Genomic DNA, 22,436 nt, shown 5'->3' with positions numbered 1-22,436 from the left:
CTTTTCATGATTTAGTCCATTTAAAAGCAAGAACTCTGGTAATTTTTGAGCAGGGGATTAGTGCTTTTACTCCAGTACAAGAATGATGTATTTGGTTTAACGTTGGTGTACACTGGCAGTGTCAGTAAGACGTCAGGAGGAATGTAAGTGGGTGTACGTTAGCATCTTGGCACTTGCTGAAATATGATTTGTTTGGGTTGGAAATTCTGGGTGTCAAAAGAGCATGCAGTTTTTCTTCTGAAACCTAAAAATCCAGATTTCTCAAGAAACAGAACAAGTGTAGAAGATTGGGAAACTTTTGATATCTGATGTATAAAATAAATATGCTGTAAAGATGAGATAAATATGTAAAGATTTTATGAAGACCTGCTCTAATATGCTTATAGAAAGTGTTTTTGGTGAATGGGTGCCTCCTTCTTGTTTGCCTATGTAGTTTGGCTCAATGGAAAAAAGTAAACTGTTCTTTTAGTAGTAGACATTTCCTACACACAGACAGACAGATGGATTGCTGACAAAAAAACGTACCGTATGCAAACCTGAGGGCGTTGGATTCCTAAACAATGACTGTGCAATATCGAACATAAAGGAAGCTATAAAAGAACCATTCGAAGCTTTGTTCTTTTGTAGGAAGCTATAAAAGAACCATTTTTTACTACCCTGTTTGGATCATGTTCAAAATCTGTTTGATATGTTATGTGCGTCATGTTTTGACAGAAGAGGACAGTTTAGAAATGTCCCCACTGTGGGACGAATAAAGGTTTATCTTATCTTTTCTTAGAACAACCGTAGCAGTGACAAAATACATAAAGCACTTTGTGTTTATCGGAGACAGAAAGAACCCAGAGCAAACTCTGCCCCGATATTTTTTTTATTGTTCTTCCCTTTTGAAGTATAGACCGGAGTTATTCTTGAAATGTAAATTAGATATAGGACATGTGGGAGGAAACAAAAGGCTGGGTGATACCATTCTCGGGGCGGAGGTCAGCAGGTGGTAATCACCGATATTCACACCTTTGCTGACGCAGGCCCCCCAGCAGGTCAGGGAAGGCTATTGTTTAAATGATAATCATGGTCTCAAATACCTTTTGGTTAGAGATGGTCCTTGATGACTTGCTGCTTCTCCCTGACAGATTCAATCTTTTACAATTGATTGATACAACTGAAATTTTATTTCAAACTACATAAATACTTTTGTGAAATTTAAGCCGTTTTGCGGATGAGCTTAATTTATAGCGTGGGGTGGAATCTGGGTTGAGGCATTCTTTAATTCTTACACTATTGTTTCCAAGAAATTTCACGTATATCTAATTTCATGTTTTTTGTCTATACGAGTTGTTTTTTATTGTTTTGTTTTCTAATCATTTCATGAACACATGCCCAACTTGCTTCTGCTTATTGAAGGGTAAGTCAAGTCAAGTTTATTTCTATAGCGCTTTTTACAACAGACATTGTCTCAAAGCAGCTTTACACAAATCAACAGTTAAGGTGAACGATGTGTGTTTATCCCTGATGAGCAGCCGTGGCGACTGTGGCCAGGAAAAACTCCCTTAGATGGTCTGAGGAAGAAACCTTGAGAGGAACCAGACTCAAAAGGGAAACCCATCCTTATTTGGGTGACAATCCTTTATTTGTCTTTTGGGTCATTTTTAGTGGTTCAATTTCAAATGACATTCCAGTAAAAAAAGTGCACTATGTGGATTATTGAAGAAAATTGAATCATGCTGTACGTAACAATAGTAAAGAGGAAGTCATTTGATACTCAGTGTAAAAACATATAGATTTTTTTTTTTACCAGCTTTAGTTTGACTTGGGAACTTGCTTGAGTCAAAGACTTATTCGAATCACTTAGTTACTTGATTTATAAAACAACCAAGCATCTTTTGAAGCAGATGTTCTGCACTAGACCATGTTCTTCAACTCATCTCACAGCTGCTGCTTATAAAAGTTGAAAGAACAGGCTGGGATCCCAACACTGATCAATAATTTCTGCACATTTTTCACACACTTTCTTCGCCCAAACCTCACACCATTACCAGTCTACCTAAAATTGTTTAATCATGAATAATTATCTAAACCTGCCATTCCATGCACAATTCTATAGTATGAATGTATGTTCAAATTACACAGGACCTCAGTGGATTATACAAAAATGTAAACTAAAACTGCACTTTAAACTTTAAACTGTTGCTGTCAGTATGCTGTTGTGGAAAAACACACACACAAGCGCACTCATCCAACCCACCCACCCACCCACACACAGACACTCCCAACCGCCCACCCACCCACACACACCCACACACACGCACATTCTAACAGATTTTATTGAATCCGCACAGCAATCATTCATATATAAAAACAGAAGGATGCATACATAAAAAGAAGGCGAAAGTGTTCACATGCAATAAAACAAGAACGCCAGTGTAAATGCAGAAATGTAACACAATACAATAGTTATAATGGGATAAAAAAGAAGACAAAAACAACAGTAGGAGTATGATCACTTGAGCAGATTAGGGTGTATTTTCCTTTACAGTCCCATATTAGAATGTTTGTCCTTGAGCTGTTGAAATAAAACAGCATAAATCGCGATGAAGATGATGAGGAAAACAATTCCAATGACCAGTGCAGCGATGTTCAGTTTCTTGGCCAATCGGGAATGCGCATTAGCTCTCGTGGGATCACCGATAAGATTTGCCGTGTCCGTCTATAACAAAAAAGATTTATTTTATCCTTACATTTTTCATTGATTTGCAATAACAAAAAAGTTGCTTACCCGGCACGAGAACACGATTGCGATGATTCCAAGTGGAGTACAGCAGCATATTGTGTTAAAGATGGACCAAGCCAGGTAAGTGGGCGCACTGGAGCCCGGAGTAGACAGAGGCATCTTACCTTCCATTGCAGTGGTTTTCTGTTTGAATGTCAATGTGTATGTTAGTGTCTGTTTTGCACTGGTTGTGCGAGTAAGTCTTAAGCAGGAATGTGGGGTGGGTACTGGATGCAGTTTAAAATATTCACTGTGGGATGTGGCCTGATGGGGTGGAAGAAGTTAAAGGCGGTTAAAGTGTGTAACTCGCTATTCCAGGAACTCCTACACTACAGCCACTCCAGTTACCATTCCTGGAAACCTTTTTTGTTTAAAGTCTTTGTCTGCTTTAAATTTTATTTATTTATTTATTTTTTTTTGGTAGAGCCTCATTTAGCCGCCTATAGGAGCACAAGGAGTATTGCACAAGGTTTGAAGGAGTTTTGATGCTCAATTTCTCAATTCTCAATTTTTTCATTGGTCACCAACAAGTTAAAACTTCTGAGGCTTCGGTCCTGAGCTATTCCACATGAAATAAATACCGTATCATTTTTCTCCCCTGTGTTTTATATTCAGCAAATATTTTTCAAACCCTTGCAAGTTGTGACCTTCTGAAATACTGAGGAATTAGTGAACAGCTGTCGTTATTGAAGTCGGAGAGCTACTCTCTTATGTCCCAAGTTTTCTTTGCATAACTCATCGAAGCGTTTTCAAAATCCTGATGCTACAAAATCTGTTCTATATTTACAAAAAGATTTAATGAATTCATAAATTCGGATGTTAGAAATAGAATTTATAGGAATAGATCACTTTTAGGAAACAAAAAAAAAAATAGGTTTTATTAGAATGATACAATTTTGTTTCCATATTTAAAAGAAAAAAAAAAGACAAAATCTCAAGCACTGAGGAAAAGGAAAGTATACATGAATGATTCTAGACACACAACTAGAACCCCCACTCCCCCACCCCCACCTCCACACACAAACCCCACCCCCACCCACCACCCAAACCACACAAAAACACTCGCTCGCATGGATCCAAACAACGAAAACAATTCACTGGTGTTCACTGATTTTTATTCATAAAATTTTTAAAGAGCATGTTTTATTTTTTTTTTACTCTTTTTTAATAATAATATAAAAGTGAATACATGGTCTATTCAAAACATGTTTTTTCTGTGATGCATAAAAAAAAAAAAAAAAGGAAAAAATTTGGAGTATACACACATACTGACAGATCTGACTGAATCATGCATTCATATAAAAAAATTCATATACATATATGAAGATATACTAACAGTGGTTAATAGAAGTTCAGTCTGTACAGACTTTACATAGTAGTGTGTAATGTAATAATAATTCTTTGGCCATAAGATGACACAATGCAAAAAAACTTTTTTTCTTTGACAAAAAAATAAAGAAAAACAACAACAAAAAAAATTATTGAATTATTACGAATACAAGTATATTCAGTTACTGTTACATTGTGTGACTTGGCCCCGTTGCATTTCAGCGTGCATTCAGGTTTGTTTGGAATGTGCTATCACATTCAGTACAATTACAATGATGATGAAAATAATTCCGATGACCAGTGCGGCGATATTCAGTTTCTTAGCCGTTTGGGAATGCGCATTAGCCCTCGTTGCATCTCCAATAGTGTTAGCCGTGTCAGTCTATAATGAAAAAAGTTATTTTGTTTGTACATAAATTTTTTTGCAATAATATACAAAACTGGCAATAAATGAATTGATGGTATATCACTTACCCTGCAGGAAAACACAATTGCAACGATTCCAAGAGGTAAACAGCAGCATAATGTGTTAAAGATAGACCATGCCAGGTATGTGGGTGCGCTGTGTGCACCAGTATTTCCAGCCATGTTTCGTTCCATCTTCAACTCTTCGCAATAGCTGTGTGAGGAAAGTTGGTAGAGGAATGTGGGGTGGATGTTTGAAGCACTTTTAGTTATTCAGAGTGGGATGTGGCCTGATATGTGGGACGTCCAGGGTGGCACAGTGGTATCCAGTTTCAGAAATCTAAAACAAAAAACTTTTTAAGAAGAAAAAGAACCATGAGGGCAAGTCCTCAAATGATATATACATACACAAACACTTTTAATATGCCAAGCATCATATAAGATCTTTTAGATCATTACATATCAAAGTTTAAACAGAACACACACAAAAACAATCTTTAACATACAGCTAGAACTCCTTGTGTGTCTAATCTGTGCTGGAGGTGGGAGCAGCAGTTAAGAATTCCTGAAGTTTAAATTCCAGCACCTCCCAGACGTCAGTGCTGGACCCCTAAACAAGGCCTCAACTGCTCAATTTAGAAGTTGCTCTGGATGCTGTACTTTAGTATGCTGTACTCTAGTGGCAAAATACACTCATTCAACCACTTATACCTGAAACAAAAGATTTCCCACTGACGGACCAATGGTTTGACGGACCAACAGTGTTCTAATATAATGTTCCTAAACATACACTTAAATAACACCTTTGTACAACAAAAATGTGAAGGATGTGATTAAAGAAAACTCATTTCACACATTTACCTGGAAATTCTTTCCTGGAAATTCTCCACACCAAGCTCCTAAAACTCACACTACCCCCTGCCATCTGTCAGTGGATCACCAGGTGAGACTACGAGGTATTAACTCCCAGCTCCTCAGGGATGTGTCCTCTCCCCACTGCTCTTCTCCCTCTACACTAATGACTGCACGTCCAGTGACCCAACTGTTAAACTCCTGAAATTTGAAGATGATACTACGCGCATCGGACATATCATCAGGAGGTGAAGCGGCTGGTGCTATGGTGCAGTCAGAACAGCCTAGAAACTGTGGAGATGATAGTGGACTTCAGGAAACACCTCTCAACACTAATTCCCCCTCGCAATATCCAACAGCCCTGTGTCATCTGTGGATACTGGGGATTGCCGAAACCGAAAAAGAGGAAAGCAGGGCCGAACACCGAATGCCGAAAGAAATAATGGCAATTATTATTAATTATTATTTTTTCAATTGCATAATTAATATTAAAGTTTCAAAGAATAAATCAATTACAAATTATGAAAATATTTATTTATAGCACATTGCAACAATACACAGGATAAAATAAAATTCAAACAATGTCTGTCATGAAACTGATTGCTGAAATATCTGCAGTTATATGCTCATGGACGTGAGTTGCAACAGCATTAAACAGCTCAGGTAAACACACCTCTGAAAAATGTCGTCTGCTCGGTACGGCATGACGGGGCTCCATGTGCTCGATCAGCCTACGAAACCTCACATCTTTTACGACAGAGAATGGCTGATCATCTAAGGCAATGAATTCCATAATCTTTTTGTGTAATGACCTTTGCCTTGACACTACCACTGGGAAACTTCCTGCCTTTTCAAAAACGTCCGCCACAGACGGAGTGCGCGTGCTCAGAGGGGTTTTGCTTTTCTGTGCTGCGTTCCTCTCATATTCAGCATAGCGATCGGGATGTTTGGATTTCAGCTGATGAATTAAACCCGACGTGCAGACGCACCCCCTTTTGAAATTTCGGCATTACATGTTTTGCAAATCGCTATCCGTGGGTCTTTTATACTGAAATACGTCCACACATGTTGCTGCAGGCGCGGTTTCTGTTTGCGTCATCACAACAAACTGTTTCGGCCGTGTTGTTTCGGTGATCAAAGTCTTTCGGACGAAAACCGAAAATGCACTTTTGGACTTCGGCCGACTATACAAGAACCAGAAACCAAGCAGGAAAAATCACTACTGACCCTTTGCACCCTGAACATATCCTCTTTTAACTCCTCCCTTCTGGCAGGCGATACAGAACTGCCAGACACAGGAACAGTTTCTTTCCACAGGCAATCACCCTCATTAACATTCCACCATAATTATATTTCCTGCGCCATAAGTACTGCATAATCAGAACTGTCAGTCTATCTATCTATCTATCTATCTATCTATCTATCTATCTATCTATCTATCTATCTATCTATCTATCTATCTATCTATCTATCTATCTATCTATCTATCTATCTATCTATCAAAACCATTTTTTTATCGCTTTGCTGTTTAATAGTGTTTAGACTGTTTGGCCAGTTTAGGTTTATCTCAATAAGTTTGAGAGGATGGATTTTGTGAATGACCCTTTGTGTTGGTCCAGGATTTGATCATGGTTGATGAGAGAAGTTGGAGTTGCCTGGTGACTCCAGTTTGAGTTTCCTTTTGTATCCTTTAACTGCTAGTTTGTTCCATCTACTGCTTGCAGTCAGTGAAGTTGCAGTCACAGTGGGTCAGTCAGCTGTATGATGCCACTCTTGCACTCTTTGATGCCACTAAAGGAAAAATCAGCAGAAAGGCATGTTAAGTAATAGCTTTTTAGACCGAAGTGCGGTATAGAAGTTGTTGTTGGTTGCTTATTCTAACATTGACGGGAAACACATTGCAGCTACTAGTTATACAAGTTGAGAGAGTAGGTCAGGTCAAGTAGGCTTTTATTGTCTTTCAACCGTATATAGTGCAGTAGCCAGTCAAGCAAAAGAACATTCCCCCAGGACCAAGGTGCTCAATCAGACGACATAAATTAACAGAAAGTAACACAGAACTGCATGAGAAACAAAACAAAATACAGCATAAGACACAGTATCTGTTAAAACAGTAAACAGAATGACATAGTCTGTCTTCAATATAAATAGATCGAGATGGCAATAGAGGCACTTTCAAACGATGGGTGAAGACCTACCTTTTTCTGAAACACCTAAAGTAGCACATTTCCAGTTTATGTTTTTGCATTTTCTTTCTGATAAACCAGCTAAAAAAGTTGCTACTGAAGTTCTTTTGCCTTCTTCAGATGTTGCCTTTTATGTGGGTAAGGTTTCCTTTTGTTGACTCGTACATGGAGACTGTGTTGGTGCACCACCCACACCACTAATGCTGTCTACATGTTGAAGCATATATGAGTTCTTTTTAAAAAGTATATTTTTAAAGGCACATAGTAAGCAGATTAAATAATCATGAGTGTAATATATCTCAAATAACCATGTTACATGCCTACAGTATGTTAGCATACTGAAACTTCCTATACCGATGCTGCATTTACAGCTGTTTGACAAGTAATTTTCTATTTGAATACAACAAAAGCAACTGTGGATAAATGGTAGCATTCTGCTAACTGATCACTTAAGCCAAGACAAACGGGAATCTTTTGCATAGGTCATAATTACTATTTGAATTTTTTATTAAAACATCATATATGCATTAACCGTGCAATATTTTGTTAAATTTAATATTACAATAACCTTACAATACTTTACAATATATTTGATTTCAATACCTTGTATATCAATACCTTGGAAAGTGTCTTTAGATCTAGATTTTCTGTGTCCCTTTAACACAGAAGTGCCTTTTTTTATGTGTCTTTAACACATAATATAGAATATTATATTTTAGACACTGAGGAATTGGAATATGTAATAAACCAGATGCAATATTATACTTACAAACAGAGTGTTACCACTATCAAGAGATAAATCAGGAAATAAATAAAATAGATTTGGGCTCAGGAAGAAAAGGAAACTAGATTATAGAGTGCATCAATAGACTAATTACTTATCTACAAACTCATCCACCCACACACACACACACACACACACACACACACACACACACACACACACACACACACACACACACGCACACCAAAAAGAAAAAAAATTAAACAGGCAAAACACCAGCATGAAGTTCAGACCTATTACTTTCCCATATGTGATATTTAGTTTTCATAAATATATTTAAATAAATATAAATAAATATAGCTTACCGCAATGTAAATTAGAACTGTGGAAATAAAAATGAAATTGGACAGAGAAACAACTAAGATGCTTCCATTGGATAATTTCTACAGTAAGTAATATGTTTCATCTGGCAAGATGTTATTTAACCCTAACTGATGCAGTGAGAAGCTTCTCGTTTCTCAAACAACCATGTGGGAAGACTTCTCCTGTGGTTATGGACTTTTTAGAAGAACCACACTTTCTAAATTTAACCCCAATGATTCCTAGCATTGTCAACAGGAAAATAAAAAAACATTGATCAGAAAGAAAAATTGTAATTCAGTATATTTAGGTAGTCCTTTTGGAATCTTGAAGCAACAAATTAACCTCAATAATAAGTGGTTTTCTTTAGGTTATGCTTTTTCTTTCACTATTGAACATAGCTATGAGTTTTACGGTTGTTCACCCAGTGGTGGGCCGTCAGGGCCAGCAAAGCCTTCTCTGCTTTCAGAAGCACTGACCTACATTTACAATCCAAATTCTAATATTTGTTCCATGAAATTGTCATTTATTCCCAACAGTTTATTCTCTTCATGTCATAGTGTTTCTCTTGGCTGCACTGCTTCTAGTATGTGAGATTTTTTTTCTAATCAGATTTCAGGCTGCCATGTCAATCTAATCTGCCCAGGGCCTTCACTATCAGTAGTGCTGTCCGCTGTACCTTAAACTATATTAGTATGGGTCTGTTTCCTTAACCAATCAGATTTAAAATTTCAAATCAGATCTGATTTCAAATCAGATTTCTTTTGACGCAGAATAGCGTCAGCATTTTTCCATCTTCTGGTTGGTTTGTCAGAGGGAAACTAATACACCCAAGTTCTAGCAAAACATGCCTGTAGAGCTCTGCACACATTAATACATCAGAGTTAGACTTTTCTATGCCCACAATCGCTGACGGAGGAAGAGAAATTGATTTGGACTTGGACATACTTAAAAATACATTTTCATGCCGGACTTTTCCAGAAAAGCCAAACATCGTGAGGAGGTGGGCCAACCCCGAAGCTAGCTAGCTTGTCTCATCCGGGGAAAGGGTTTGTTCGCCACTTCCAGACCAGTGAATACGAGCGGTACCACTGGATTACAGCCTCTGAGGAGCGGTGCAAATTATGAGTCTGCATCTCTGTTGAGTGGGTTGTATTTGATTTAACATTTTAAGTTTTTGTCATGTTATTAGACAAATATTGATTCTGAACTGCTCCAGATGTTGTAGGTGCACAGTTGTGGTTGTAGTGTAGAGGTTTGGAGTCTTAACTGGGTTTCTTGCTTTAGAAAAATGATATTCACTCTCAATATGCGAAGTGTCGTGATAGTGGTGGTATTAAGAGGTGGGTGTGATTAAGTCGGGTGTGACTGAACTGAAAGAACCAGGTACCAAATGCACGGCCCGCCACTGCGTTCACCAATATCCTGCCAGGTTTTAGGGGAATGAAACATTTTTAAATCTGTAAATGTAGGTCAGTGCTTCTGAAAGCAGAGAAGGCTTTGCTGGCCCTGACATACTGTAGATTTGCCACATTGACATTAATTATAAAATAGATACAAGATCTTGGGGAGAAATGTATTGCAACTCTGAACAGAAATGAATGTTGTGACATTGAATAAGCTTAGTAACTAATAATGGCAGATGTGTCGTAATCCAACCAATAGCTGGTCCAAGAAAATAATGCACTGTGTGCATTTTTGTTGGCTAGGTACAGCAGGGTATATTCCCGTGTCATCCACTTAACTGAAACAACTTTCAGTTCTCTGTCATTTACCGAAACACTTTGGGTAAAAAAATCTTTGGGTTCTCATTGTTGTTTTGCCTCCCAGTTGTTTTCTTACTGCTCGACTGTAGCCTATTTTACGTTTTCATTTTGATCTTCAAACTTCAAACTTTTATTTATAATATATTATTATAAATCAATTTTTAATTATAGCGTAATTCATCAAAATGATACTTTTCTTATTACTCTATTTCTTTTGCTCACTCATGCACCCACACACAAACACACACCCACATACAGGCACTTGTGCACACATGAAAATAACCACATCAGCAAAAACCACAAATGAAGTTCATCACTTTGACCTGTGATTTCCCACAGTATTTTATTTGTAATTTTTCCAAAAAGCGAAGCAAACAAGCAAATGCAAACAAATGTTTTATTTGGTTAACAAAGAATTTTATAAAAAAAAAAATATATATATATCCATGTACACTGAGGTCAATTCAATGTATGTTAACAGACTTTGTCTATGCTTGAAACCGATTCTTTGGTCGTGAAATGATTTCAGAAATACATTTAATACAAATTTTTCTCATCAGAACAGAAATAATAATTCAGTTGCTATGAGACATATGTCAATGTAACATTTTGCGATTCGAGCATTGCTGCCTTTTAATATGTGTTTATCTCTGATTCTGACTCATAGTTAAGATGATGTAAAGGATTATTAAAACAATTCCGATCACTAGTGCGAGGATATTCAGGTTCCTGGCCATTTTGGAATGCTCTTGAGCTCTCGTGCCATCACCTATAGTGTTAGCCGTGTCAACCTATAATGGAAAATTAGATAGGAATATATTTACCTCCTTTTTAAAATTCTATTAGCTATAATGCTATACAAATATAAAAGAATAATAAAATAATTGATGGTATATCACTTACTCGGCAGGAAAACACAATTGCGGCGATTCCAAGAGGTAAACAGCAGAATACTGTGTTTAAGATGGACCAAGCCAGGTATGTGGGTGCAGTGGTTACAACAGTATTCCCAGTCATGTTTCGTTCCTTGTGCACTAGTTTTTTGAGATCTGAGGACGGCTTCTGCAGAAATGTAGGGTGGTTATTGACAGCACGTTTAAATACTCAAAGCTTGGCAGGATGTGGTTTGATGGGGTGGGGTGGGGTCAGGCATATTAAACAATATATTTATATTAAAGTAGAATTTTTTTCAATCAAATACATTTGGTGCATTACAAAGTGAAATGAAACAATGTTTGCAACAGTACATAGAGGAACATGAAGTTAAAGAAAGAGTAGTAAATAAGGAATAAGGAAACACTACAACGAGAACAATAGCACAATGAATTCAATGAATAAAAGCACTTTACAATAAAGTTGTAAAGTAAGTAATGTAGAGACAGTCTAAAAACTGTTTTTAGTGAGAAAAGCTTAATCCTTGTTTTATTTATTTATTAATCAATTAATTAACTAATGTATTTATTTATTTATTTACAAAGAATTCTTTTTTTTATTGTTTTAATCTATGTTTTTCTTTTTTTTTGGTAGTTCATTTTCTGTTTTGTAGCTTTGCTTTCATGCTGTTTCATTTAGTTCATAGACGCAAAAAAAAAAAAAAAAAAAAAAAAAAAACACAAACACTAGGGTTAGGGTTAGGACAAAACAAAAAATTAGATTTTAAAATTTTTTTTTTTTTTTTTTTCTGATTTGTGGCTGTTTATAATATCCAATATTAAAATCAATAACATGTAAAGAACAAAACGTGGAATAAACAAGGAAGGACCTTTTTATTGTATTTTATTTGTGTTATATATTTGTTTTATACTGTGCAATACTTTGATCTATTGTTTTATATAGATCAAAGTATTGCACAGTGGAAAAAGGAAACAGAAACTTTCAGCTTGATGCGGTTTAGATGAAACAGCTTTACTCTTTACTGTTCCCATGCAGATTCTCTCAACCTGATGGTTTGATAGAAACAAAGTATTTTACGCCTTAGCATTCAGATTCGTTCATTTATACGTAAAGAAAATACAATCTGACCGATCTGAAATTGAGTGGTACTACAGCCACTGAAATTCAGACCCCCTAAACAATAGTATTAGTTAATCTTAAATACTTTCCCAAATAGGTGTATATGCAATAATAATAAGTTCTTAACTGAGGAAAAAAAGCAAGCAAGTGTTCAGCGATTTTAGTAAATTTTTTCTCACCTCTGAAGCTTGTGGTTTGACTGCATATTTTGAAAGTAACCTAGAAAAATGCTGTGAGAGGAAATGTTTGCAAAAAAAACAAAAAAAAAAACAACAACACATAATATACCGTAAATTTACACAGAAAATGGCTCTGACAAGTGTAATTAATTTTCTGCTACATTTTATACATCCACAGAAATTTTCCATTGGCATTAATTCAAGCCACATCTCGAATGGCACCATATACATTAGATTGTTTCGATTTTCAGCATATTAATCCACCCTGATCTCATCACAGCTTTAGTGTAAAGTCAAATTAGTCATTTTACTGTAAGATTAATTGCAGGTTCATGATGTACATAATTCAAATGGATTTGTACAAATCTTACATAAGAACTGATTCTGTGATTATAAACAAATGTCAATAAAATTACTTTTTTTTATTATTATTATCTATTTGAGTTGTGCATTTCACACCCAGGCCTTTAGTGGAGTCCTACCTGAGTCTATCCACCTCCTAATACCATCAATCTATAGCATTATAGACCAAAAAATTTATAGGGAATTGTTTTTATGGAGTTTTAAGTTGAAATAATGAAATGTATTAATAAAAACACAATATATATAAAATACCTTATAAAACAACCCGAGGTTTTCTGTGAATTTTTTTCCATGTGTTACTGTTTATCTGAGGTTTGGAAATTTGTGCAAATTCTATCAGTATTCTTATGTTGCCCAGCCAAAAAGTCTTGAAAATGGCCTAATAAATCTATCAAGTCAAGTCAAGAGGCTTTTATTGTTATTTCTACTATACACAATGGTACACAGTACACAGTAAAAACGAGACAACGTTCCTCCAGAACCCTGGTGCTATACACAAGAGTATATGTGAACAAACACAATGCAGTGCACAATCAGCAGTAGCAGCAGTCGAGAGGTGCAAAAAACAGAATGTAGACGGTATAATATGGTAAAGTATAAATAATAAATAAATGGTGGTGAAATGGATTGAGATGAGTATTGAGTGTGTGTTTGAGTTCAGGTTGTACAGTTTAGTAACACACAGTTGAGAGTGTGTGTGAGTTCCAGTTTAGTTCTGTGTGTTGAGGAGCCTGACGGCTTGCGGGAAAAAGCTGTTGCACACTCTGGATGTGACGGCCCGAATGCTTCGGAACTGCTTTCCTGATGGCAGGAGGGTGAAGAGTGTGTGTGAGGGGTGTGTGCGGATGCAGCGTATGGTGTAAATGTGCCTGATAGAGGGGAGAGAGACTCCAATGATCTTCTCAGCTGTCCCCACTATCCTCAGTAGGGTCTTGCGATCCGAGACGGTGCAGTTCCCAAACCAGGCATTGATGCAACTGCTCAGGATTCTCTCAATGTTCCCTCTGGTCAGGATGGGGGGAGGGAGAGAGGAGGACCCGTCTTTGACCGAATCAATTTCTTCTCCTCTGTCAGCCATTGTGGAATGCAAAAAAAAAAAAAAAAAATGTAAATCAACAGAAATACAGTTGAGCTCGTGCACTGTTACAGATGCGGATTCAGGCTCTGACTAATGTGCTCTCTGACCAGCCAATCAAAAGCTGTGGATATGCTGATGGCTCCGGTTTTACCAATTCGAAATCTGATTGGAGCAGCATGAATTTTAAGCTGCAGGCGCTGACACGGTTCATTCTGCATATTTCTTTGTCCCCAGCAACACGCGATGCCTGAAATCTTATTGGATAGAAACGCTAATATAAACACATTCCCGTAATTAGCGCAACCAAGAGAAAAGCTATGGAAAGCACAGAAAAGACTGTTTGAATTATTAAATACATTTTCATCGAAAAAATAAAGTATAACAAAAGTCAGTGATTCTGATGGTGTTTGTTGAAGAATAAAGTTGATTAAATATGCATATGCATCATACGTATGTAACTTCTATTCAAATGTTTTTCTTATGTGTGCATACAGGAATGTGACATGTGTTGTATCTTTGCATGAAATAGTAGAGTTTGGACACCACCATTGTATGTATAAGGGGGGCCCTAAATGAGACACAGATGTTGGGTAAAGAATGTTTTAATGGAGAAGTGGGATGTGTAGAAATGCATTTGTTGCTCTTATAATGTGGAAGTGAGGCTGGAGAGGGCAGTTGCTCGGCGGACCAACTCCGGATTTGTTGAGTTATAATGCCCGTGACACTAAATCGTTTCTACAACATGTTTAGACCAGCAGAAGAATTCCTTGGCCCTGACTGCCCATTGTTTAAAACAAATATGATCTGACAACATAAACTGAAAGCGAAATTTCATTTGCTTAAGTGCAATACACATTACTTGACCTCATATTGCTCAATTCACCCAGTTCAACTACTGGCTTGTTTTATGGCTTTTATCCTAAGGGAATCATGTTCCCATGTCGCTCCATTGCAATAACAGACTAGAAAAGCTTGGGTGATTTTTCACTCATTGCTCAAGTCCTGCTTCATTATATTAAACTTCAATTCAGCTAAAATTCATTCGTATAATACATTTAACAATGGCTATTGTCACAAAGCAGCGGTACAAAAACAAATATTAAGAATATAAATAATTTTTCATTCATGCGTTTATCTTTAATGAGTAAACCAATTGCGATGGAAGAGAGGAAAAAAAACCTTGAGGCAAGAAACCCAGGAGGAATAGAAAGAAACCCTGGAGGAAGAGAAAGAAACCCTGACGGAACACATATTAATCTGGGTGTCAACAGATATTCGTTCATATACTATATGGGAAAAACTAATTGTAACATGTCCAGTCAGAGGTGGTTTTTCCCCAAACTGTCACCACAAAGTCGAAAGCACACAACGGTATTTTGCATACGGTCGCAAAACCCTGCGCACAAAGTCAGATCCATGAAGATATGTTTTACATGGGTTGGAGTGGATTATGGTTGGTAAATTTGAGGATTTAAAAGCAGAAAATGGGGACTAAGTTTACATTTATTGCTTTTGCCAGAGTGACTTCCAGTTAAACAGTTGAGGGTTAATGGCCTTGCTCAAGTCGGTGTCAACTAGTGTTGCAACACTTTCAGAAAAATCTTTCTCAAAAGCACTTTGTCTCCAAACCTTTCCTGTTACACCCGATTTTCTCCACAAATGCTCAGATGCTCAACAAAGACCGTCTTGTTTCATTGTCCATCTGGCTGAAGGGTGGCAGCTCTGTTTGCAGTGCAGCTGGATTTTGTTTTCACAAATCAGTAGCATTCGTGAAATAAAAAAATGAAGCTGTGGGAAGTCAACATAATGGATCTGCTCCATAGGAATGAATTTGCAGTGAATATTGTATTACAGTGTTTTACTGAATGAACCTGATGCTTGAATTGAAGGCAAAGCAGAATTTCTCCAGACTCTAAAAACATGACGCAGGTGTTTTTTGAGGTTAATGGGTGACATCATCAGTTGAGGATTAAGGGTCTTTCCTTAAAGGCCCAGCAATGGCAGCTTGGTGGTGGTGGAATTATAACTTGTGACCTTCTGATTCAAGTCCAATCTCTTAACAAATGAGCTACTGTATTGTCTGGTGCACTGTCATTTGCACACAATGCACTTTATGTAGCAAGGACAACTTTCTTATAGAATCAGCTATATATGGTTGAAATGACAATCAAAGCTTCTTGACTTGACTTGACCATTTCCCAGACTAAATGTGGAATGGGATGTTCATAAAGCACATACCAATCTTATGACCAGGTGTCCACAAACTATTGTTTATATGATGTAGATTCATCCTGAAGTCTATTTTGTTGAATTTATCAATTATTTACTTGAGTGTAGCAACTGAAGCCCAAAGTAATATTCATGGTTTCTAAATGCTACCATCTACAGCAATCTTGTGGCTTAGGATGGATCACGCAGATCCAGAGAGCAGAGCTTTTTGTTATGAAATCGTTAAAGGCAATTGAAATTGCATGCAGAGTGCATGCAGGAACAAGATATAGCAGAAAAACTCAAAGGCAGAACGAGAAATCACCAAAATATTTTTCCACTCTTTGGTGTAAATGCCCAGGCATGCTTCTCTGATCCCAACATTTAAAAAAAAAAAGGCATTAGAGGCCACCACACTTCGAGTTGGTTGACCGCTGAGGGTCTGCTAAACCGCAGGGAGAGCCTTGTTATGCGGACCGTAACAGACAAACAAGTGGTCTGATTTTCTCCACAAGGCAGCTCTGTGGACGTACGCACCCGGTTACACTTCTCTTGGTTAGGTCCTGAAAAGGAGGAAGATAGAATGCCTAGAGCACGACTAGTTGTGGGACAACCGAGGGCACCTTGGGGACATACCCCCGGCCTGGGGAAGAGGAAGGAACTGGCCATACCTGGGATGAACTCCAGATAGGAGGGGCTCACGGAAAGGGCGTGAAGGTCCCCAACTCTATTTAAAGATGAGATGGAGAGTAGAAAAAGAGACTTGACTGTTAGAAAGTATTCTTAAGTACTTCAGAACTATGGCTAGGTCCCTCTGGGTCGCACCTGAGCTTGCAAGGCCACCATGGTGTGCAAATAGCCTGGAGGTCCGACGAGGCTTGGTGGGCAGCGCTAGGGCTTTCATGGACAACGCAATGGCAGAGAAGAGATAGCCAGCTATCGTCTCTTCAACCTGGGGAATCGTCTTATCGTTTATCTGCCAACTAAAATAAGACACTCTGGAGAGTCTATACAATCCTACCTCACACAGACACACAAACCAATTTGCACAATTTACTACTATTAAAGAAATTCTTCCAAGCTGTATATTTTCTTTTAAATGATCTATATGATGATTTATATGTACATATAAATTTTGTGTACATATGTGTTAGGGATGTGCATCTCCATAACTGAGGCCGATGCGATTCGCATCTGGATGCATAGTCAAGTCAAGTCAAGTCAAGGTTATTTCTATAGCGCTTTTCACAGCAGACATTGTCTCAAAGCAGCTTTACAGAAATCAGTAGTCAATAGTCAACGATATGATACATTGAAGATACATATGAAGCAGCTACTGATATGATGCGAAACGGTTCACCTGTAATACCAAGCAGTACGATCCGATTTCAATTCGATTCAACACAATGTCAATGCAATACGATACAATGGAAAAAATATGAAGTTTGGCAATTCAAAATCTAAATCTATTTAGTTAAGTGCCTTCTCTAAGATGAAGCTTTACCTCTGCCATGGGGTACTGAGTGCAGGTTAATAAGAAAAAAATAAATTTGAAAAATCAAGCAGCAACATAACAAAATAAAAAAAAGTGAAGGTTTCAATACTTCTGTATATTTCAAAGAGGTTATTAAAAAAAAAAAGACAGGTGTATGGTTTACTCTATTCTTTTTTTTTGTACATATTCTTTTTTAATGATCTTTGAGTATGTCATCATATACCCTGTTGTTGCATTATAGGATCAGGGACCAAGATAAAACCTTTTATTACATATATAAAAAACTTGAGCCTTGAACCTTGAAGCCAAATCTGTGTTTCCTCTCTTCCTCATATTTTCCAATCCACGAAGTACAGTGCAACCTCAATACTCGTGGGGGTTACGTTCTATGACCCCTTGCGAGTAACAAAAAATCACGAGGATTCTCTTTTTGATGGTTCCTTTATTCAACCAAAATTGTACATGTAGGAGTGGCACAAGTTTGCTCTTTTAAAAAAAGCTGTCTCAAAACCAGAGTCACCCACATACAGTGGGTACGGAAAGTATTCAGACCCCCTTAAATTTTTCACTCTTTTTTATCTTGCAGCCATTTGCTAAAATCATTTAGGTTCATTTCTTTTCCTCATGAATGTACACACAGCACCCTATATTGACAGAAAAACACAGAATTGTTGACACTGTTGCAGATTTATTAAAAAAGAAAAACTAAAATATCACATGGTCCTAAGTATTCAGACCCTTTGCTCAGTATTTAGTAGAAGCCCCCTTTTGATCTAATACAGCCATGAGTCTTTTTGGGAAGGATGCAACAAGTTTTTCACACCTGGATTCAGGAAACCTCTGCCATTCCTCCTTGCAGATCCTCTCCAGTTCTGTCAGGTTGGACGGTAAACGTTGGTGGACAGCTATTTTTAGGTCTCTCCAGGGATGCTCAATTGGGTTTAAGTCATTGCTCTGACTGGGCCATTCAAGAACAGTCACAGAGTTGTTGTGAAGCCACTCCATCGTTATTTTAGCTGTGTGCTTAGGGTCATTGTCTTGTTGGAAGGTAAACCTTCAGCCCAGTCTGAGGTCCAAAGCACTCTGGAGAAGGTTTTCGTCCAGGATATACCTGTGCTTGGCCGCATTCATCTTTCCCTTGATTGCAACCAGTCGTCCTGTCCCTGCAGCTGAAAAACACCCCCACAGCATGATGCTGCCACCACCATGCTTCATTGTTGAGACTGTACTGGACAGGTGATGAGCAGTGCCTGGTTTTCTCCACACATACCGCTTAGAATTAAGGCCAAAAAGTTCTATCTTGGTCTCATCAGACCAGAGAATCTTATTTCTCACCTTCTTGGAGAACTCCATGCGGGTTTTCACGTGTCCTGCACTGAGGAGAGGCTTCCGTCGGGCCACTCTGCTATAAAGCCCCACTGGTGAAGGGCTGCAGTGATGGTTGACTTTCTACAACTTTCTCCCATCTCCCGACTGCATCTCTGGAGCTCAGCCACAGTGATCTTTGGGTTCTTCTTTACCTCTCTCACCAAGGCTCTTCTCCCCCGATAGCTCAGTTTGGCCGGTCGGCCAGCTCTAGGAATGGTTCTGGTCGTCCCAAACGTCTTCCATTTAAAGATTATGGAGGCCACTGTGCTCTTAGGAACCTTAAGTGCAGCAAAAATTTTTTTGGAACCTTGGCCAGATCTGTGCCTTGCCACAATTCTGTCTCTGAGCTCTTCAGGCAGTTCCTTTGACCTTAATGATTCTCATTTGCTCTGACATGCATTGTGATCTGTAAGGTCTTATATAAACAGGTGTGTGGCTTTCCTAATCAAGTCCAATCAGTATAATCAAAAATTTCTGGACTCAAATGAAGGTGTAGAACCATCTCAAGGATGATCAGAAGAAATGGAGAGCACCTGAGTTAAATATATGAGTGTCACAGCAAAGGGTCTGAATACTTAGGACCATGTGATATTTCAGTTTTTCTTTTTTAATAAATCTGCAAAAAGGTCAACAATTCTGTGTTTTTCTGTCAGTACGGGGAGCTATGTGTACATTCATGAGGAAAAGAAATGAACTTAAATGATTTTAGCAAATGGCTGCAATATAACAAAGAGTGAAAAATTTAAAGGGGTCTGAATACTTTCCGTACCCACTGTAGGTGGAAGGAAATGTTCCAATAGCCCTGCAGCAAAGCTTCGGAGGAGCCATGACGGATGTGTTTTGTGCGGCTGACCTTGGCTTTAAAGAGTCTCATTAATCAAACCCTTAGGTGAATTTATACAATGCTTGGTTATTTTACTGCCAACTGCTATTGTCATCTGGTAGCATAACAGGATGTCTGGAAACACAATAGAGGCTGATGTTTTAGGTACTTGTTTTACAGTATTTCTTTTTTTGGTTCTGCGTCTCTTAATAATTCTGATGGTCTTTTGTGTTTATGTTCCAACCTATGGCAGCTTTCTCAGATTATAACAATCTGTGCTACGTGCTACACTCTCCGTGGACAACATTCAAGCAAGATCAGTTTTATAAACATGTACTTGTGGTTGTATTTCGAGAAATAATTCCTCCGAGGTGGTTTTAGAGTAACAAGCACAAATGGAGATGATAGACTTATTAAATAATTGCCTTCTTTGCTTTATTATCATCAATACAATAAGGTTATTAATATTGTGTTGCCTTGTTGCACATGGTGTATTGATGGGAAGCATTTTCTTTTTCCTGGTGTTTATTAGTTACGTAGTTTCTTCATGTTAAATAATGTTCAGGCATTTTGGGGAAAAAAACAATGTTAGGATTATGTAAGTCAAAGGGCTGTGTTTCCCATCGCACTCACCTTGCTCTTGGTTTCACATTTGTCCTTTTATGGTTATTGCTTCAAGATGTTTTCTTGCTTCATGTTCCATTTTCTATGATCCAGGTTTTCTTCTTGTATGTACTTAATAAATAAATTTTCTTCCATTCATTATGTGACACTAGCTGTAGAAATATGTATTGGTAGAGGTTTAATAAATATGCCTCTCCTCGAGGCTCTATTTACAAAATCAGCCATTTTTTAATAAAAAAAAAAAAATTTATTAATAAAAATTAAGAATAAGAATCAGGCTGAAGAAATCTGTGCCATGCAGCTTCTCAGTGTCAACTAGTGTCACAAATAGAATTTGCAGCAAATGTTATTACTGATGCTAAAACAGAAAATTCCAGACCCTTAAAATATGAATAACTTAAAATTTTCCATAACAAGGTACCACAGTAGCGATGATTGTGGTCTGAGTTAGTAAGTTGCAATGAGGGCAGAAATATAGGTAAATGTTTTCGATAATTCATACATTAATAAAAAAAATCCACAGCTTTCAACATGTAACGCATTGAGCATTTCATGCTTGAAATATTAATTTTCCGCAACTCATCCTCAAGCTATTTGGAATTTTTCATGTCACACGTTCACAGGAGGAAATTGCAACTTTCGTAATTTCCTGGAAGGTTATGGGAAAAAAATTCACGTTGTATGTCTCTCTATCTAGTCCAGCATTCCATCTGCTCAAGAGCCACAACGGTTTCTCTAATGTGCAAACTGATGACAATTTCTTAACCTGACTTCGAAAGAAATTCATGGGGAGTGGTGTTGTCTGTGGGTGTGGGTGTGTATGTGTGTGCGTGTGTCATGTTTTCCACTCTCAAGCATGGGTCAGCTTTTGATTTAGAGTATCAGTCCATGGACGCTTTCTAAACCTCCACACAGAACTTACCCACCTGTACCAAAAAGACTCCTGAACAATGCCAGAACGTTGTGTCATTGTGTACAATCTGTTTTGAGTCAGCGTTAGAACTTTGGACTATGGGTCTCTATCTGGATTGTTTTTCTTTCTTTGCTTGTTCTGACTTTGTCAAGCCACTCCCCCTGCTATGCTGGGACCCCAACCCCCAATGTCCTATGAGCCTGCACCTCTGTGCAAACACTGCACCAGAGTGGAACGGGATGCTAATTCGTAGGAATCCGAATCACTTTCTTGCTTAGTGGATTTATTGAGGTAAACTCAACAACACCACCATTTACTAAGGAGTCCTAAGCGCCTGATTTTTCCGACCGACTTCTACAGATTTATAGTGGAACGTAGGCACCATCATGGTCTGGTTTGTCAGTCATCAAAAGGCTCTGCAGGGAGTAGTAAAACCTGCTTGGTTCATTCCTGGGGCCTCTCTTTTTCCGGTGTAAGCAAACAAAAAAAAAACCTTCGAAGAAAATGGTCTTCGTTGTCCCAGCTACTGGAGAGTGATTCCAGATAGGGTCTAGATGAATGAGAAGTTGATTCGTCCTGTGGTCAGGCTGCTTATACAACATATAATCTTAATAAACAACCCTTCTAAACATCTTTTACTGGCACAGAAACCTCCACTTTGCACTGTTGCTCTATGCATTTCTTTGTTTACCATGAGCGACCTGTTCTAGGTATTAAAACGGTTGGTTAATATTTGTTTATATGAATTGTTAAGATTTAAATTCATCTTTAATAATCTATCATTCACACAGTGTATACTGGTAGAAGAACATGCTGTTTATATTCTACATATTTATCTGCATTTTTGTACGATTGCTACTTTTTGCACTTCTGGTAGATTTTGGTGCTGTGTACCTGTACTATGCAATGACAATAAAGTTCTATCTATCTATCTATCTATCTATCTATCTATCTATCTATCTATCTATCTATCTATCTATCTA

General features: G+C 37.7%; 3 long non-coding RNA genes across 3 annotated transcripts; all 3 read right to left on the bottom strand.

Annotated features, from left to right (window-relative positions):
- Positions 1-3,865: 3,865 nt before the first annotated feature.
- LOC310720989 lies at positions 3,866-5,018 on the bottom strand. Its single transcript, XR_014531890.1, has 3 exons — positions 5,004-5,018; positions 4,571-4,841; positions 3,866-4,478 (listed from the first exon to the last, which is right to left on the bottom strand). It is a non-coding gene; the product is annotated as an uncharacterized lncRNA (long non-coding RNA).
- Positions 5,019-10,702: 5,684 nt separating this feature from the next.
- Positions 10,703-11,463, bottom strand: LOC310720571. Its single transcript, XR_014531775.1, has 2 exons — positions 11,293-11,463; positions 10,703-11,180 (listed from the first exon to the last, which is right to left on the bottom strand). It is a non-coding gene; the product is annotated as an uncharacterized lncRNA (long non-coding RNA).
- Positions 11,464-13,439: 1,976 nt separating this feature from the next.
- On the bottom strand, positions 13,440-21,508 carry LOC310720276. Its single transcript, XR_014531697.1, has 3 exons — positions 21,467-21,508; positions 20,550-20,692; positions 13,440-14,011 (listed from the first exon to the last, which is right to left on the bottom strand). It is a non-coding gene; the product is annotated as an uncharacterized lncRNA (long non-coding RNA).
- Between the last annotated feature and the right edge of the window lie 928 nt (positions 21,509-22,436).

This window comes from Silurus aristotelis, assembly GCF_946808225.1.
Source record: "Silurus aristotelis genome assembly, chromosome: 26".
NCBI classification, from domain to species: domain Eukaryota; kingdom Metazoa; phylum Chordata; class Actinopteri; order Siluriformes; family Siluridae; genus Silurus; species Silurus aristotelis.
Note: the sequence above shows the minus strand (reverse complement) of the source record. Positions and strands in the feature narration are given on the sequence as shown.